The sequence below is a fragment of the Sabethes cyaneus genome, chromosome 3 (genome assembly GCF_943734655.1).
Source record: "Sabethes cyaneus chromosome 3, idSabCyanKW18_F2, whole genome shotgun sequence".
Classification (NCBI taxonomy): Eukaryota; Metazoa; Arthropoda; class Insecta; order Diptera; family Culicidae; genus Sabethes; species Sabethes cyaneus.
In genome coordinates, this window is record NC_071355.1 from 207554223 (window position 1) to 207557360 (window position 3138).

The following is a 3138-nucleotide window of genomic DNA, read 5'->3' on the forward strand; positions in this document are numbered from 1 at the left end:
TATGAAACCTTAAACGCGTTTTTTTGCTTCAGTCCACCCAACTTCAAGAAAGCGGCTGAGGTCCCATCCGCTATTCTGACGCATGATTTTGACCCATACAACGTCGCACGAATCAACTAAACTAGTTTCGTTGAAAAACTATGTTCCTGCATTATCTGCCACAACACATCTCGTTTGACTAAATTGTACGCCGCCTTAAAGTTCACAAATAGACGATAAGTCTGCAAGTCTAGTACCTGAGGCAGGGTAAATATAGGATTCGGCGAAGAGCAACCTTCACGAAAACCGACGTAGAACTCCGCTAACGGTCTCAGTCTACAGAACAGAATACGGAAGTGCGCCATATAGGCAGAAATGAACAATATCGAAAGTTTTTACACTTGATGTCCTTTTATAAACATAGGGCAAATAAATCGATCCAACCACTTCTGCGTCATTTATTGTTCAAACTAGATCCTTACAATGATCTGATTAATTCAGCCGCTCGCTCTCCGCTCGTAAGGCCCAGACACAATGCATACGGATTTTACTACGTTGCGGAAATTTGACAGAAAACCCATGGAAAAACTGTCAAAGTGCCGCAACGTAGTAAAATCCGTATGCATTGTGTCTGGGCCTTTAGTAGTTCCGCTGGGATCCCGTCCTTCCCGTCTGTCCGTCTCGAATTTCTCGACTATCCCATACCTTCCAGGTTTTGCTCCACTTATACCGTTTTTGTTTTTGCTTAGGTCCAATCTAGGTTCGCCCTAGTTCAAATCGAACGGCTGTCAAAACGTTTGTTTTTTCACTCAGATTGAACTTAGTTTCGCTCTGTGTTGCACTTTTTAGACGACGGGTTCGCACTGAGTTTTTTCACAGTTTCAACTTCGCAATAAGCAATACACTGACAACCCGAAAACATTTGTTTATGCTCGCGAAAATGTTTGTTTATTTAGTGGTCGGTTAGAATAAACCCAGGTTAAAAAACAAAAACTCTATTAGTCTAACCATCTAGCACGCTGCGCATCTCTACGCCCGGTACCAACCGGACTCGAGGCGAACACCATTTTTGCGAATTTGTTGTTCGGCAGTGTCAAAACATGTCCCGCCCGTTGCACCATTCCAGCTTAAGCAAGTGGTGCAAGGATGGTTCTAAGCACACGACGGTCAAAGACGGCCAGTGCCTTCAAGTCCCCGTCGAACATTGTCCACGTTTCGTGCCCATAGAGAGCTACGGGTAGAGATGTGAAGCTTCCCAGACCGTAGGGTCTTGTGAAGTTCGCAGTAAGTGCGACTTCTGGCAATAATACGTCTGGCAAGACAGGCGATTGGTGTATAAAAATTTCTCGATAACGTTATGTTTTGTTTCATAGTTATGGTCGAAAATCTACGGACTCGTTATGTGCCCTCGTAAATCGTTAGTTTTCCGGTCCGGAGCATATTAGGGCACGGCCATACCCTCTTCAGAAAATTTAATGTATGAAAAAATAATTGCTCGAGCTGTAACCAGGAACAACAAATGTTTTAGTTCAGCGAATTTGCAGTAATTTCAAATTTTAGGTCGAATTTCAAATCCAACTTCAAAAAAAAAATTCAAAATAATTGCAATTTCAATTTCAAGTTTAATTTATGGTCCAATTTCAAGTTCTATTTCATGTTTGATTACAAGTAAAAATTCAAATTTAGTTTTCTGTCAATTTCAAGCCCAATTTTAAGTTTAATTTTAAGTCCAATTTCAAGTTCAACTTCGAGCTTAATTTAAAGTCTAACTTCCAGCTCTATCTAATATAAATCCGTAAGTCTAAATTGATCCTTAATTAAATCCAATTTCATGTCAATGCCAATTTCCTGTAAAATTTCAAATTTCGATGATTAAATAAGCTGATAAATTAGTTTACATGTAAGATGTTTTCCGTTAATAAATTACTAGTATTTTATTTTATATATCTTATATTTCTATTTTTTCTTTACTTTTATTTACTTTTATGGATTTTCCGAAGTGTCTCACAACTGGGAACACTTTTTTTTGGTCAAAAAATATTCTGTCTCCCAATTTCGCATAACTTTTTTATTTCAAGCGAAAAACATATGCTATCTTTAGCAAAAAGTTTGAATGATTGCTTTAAAAAAATCAAAATTAAATAATCCGATCAAAAGTTATAATAATATCAAAAAACGGCAGTCGTCAATTTTTCACTAAAGCAGTTCTTTTTAACGAAAATGTATTAAAAGTCCACCAACAGTATTGAGGAAAGTTGAAATTTTTGAACTCACAGAATTTCCTTTAAAAATTTTCGAGCTGATGACAACTGTTCAGAATTATTCTACAAAACGTGAAATTTTTTATGTTTGCAAGATAATCGTCTTTTGTTGAAGAGAGTACTTCGATCAACTCAACCATTTTTTATATAAGTAATTTTAAAATTATGAAAATTTTAGTTTGTCATACATGCTAAATTTATGTTTGAAGTTTTGAACTATTATAACGGCTTATTTAGGTCAAACTGGAGAATATGACATAAAAAACTCTGCAGAAAACACAAAGCAGACTACTTTTCCAAAGAAAGAAATATACCTTTCCTTACTGATTTAAGGTTTTAGTTTTATTTAATGTTCAGAGATTATTTTTATGAACAAATGTTTTTCAACACAATAAAAATCCAATATAACAATTCTGTTTGTGCTCATTGCCACATTTTCTTGTTCAAAATGCCAATTCAACAGATTTCAAATATAAAAATAAGATACAATCGTATTGGAGGTAAAGCAACTGCCATATTGAATGGCGTACCACTGAACCGCCCATCGAGCGCGCATAAGCGAAAGCATAACACCCCTCGATTCAAGTTTCCTAGCCCCCTCGCTACACATGACACGGTGTTCATTCGATTCTATTTCTATTTCATTCACTGATGTAGAGCATAAAACCTGTCTCAATCGGTTGCCACATTGCTCGCTTGCGCTAGAAGGAGACGTCAGCATTGCTGCCTGCCTGCCGCGGTGTTCATTACATTCCGTCAAGCCGCAAAATGCCAGGTGATTCACCAACACCACATACCACCTACCTGCTCGCAGCAGAGAGCTCGTGTTATTATACGTAAGTACATTCAATCTGACAAATAGTGGTGCATGGCGGAAGAGTTATCGTGCGCTCCGTGG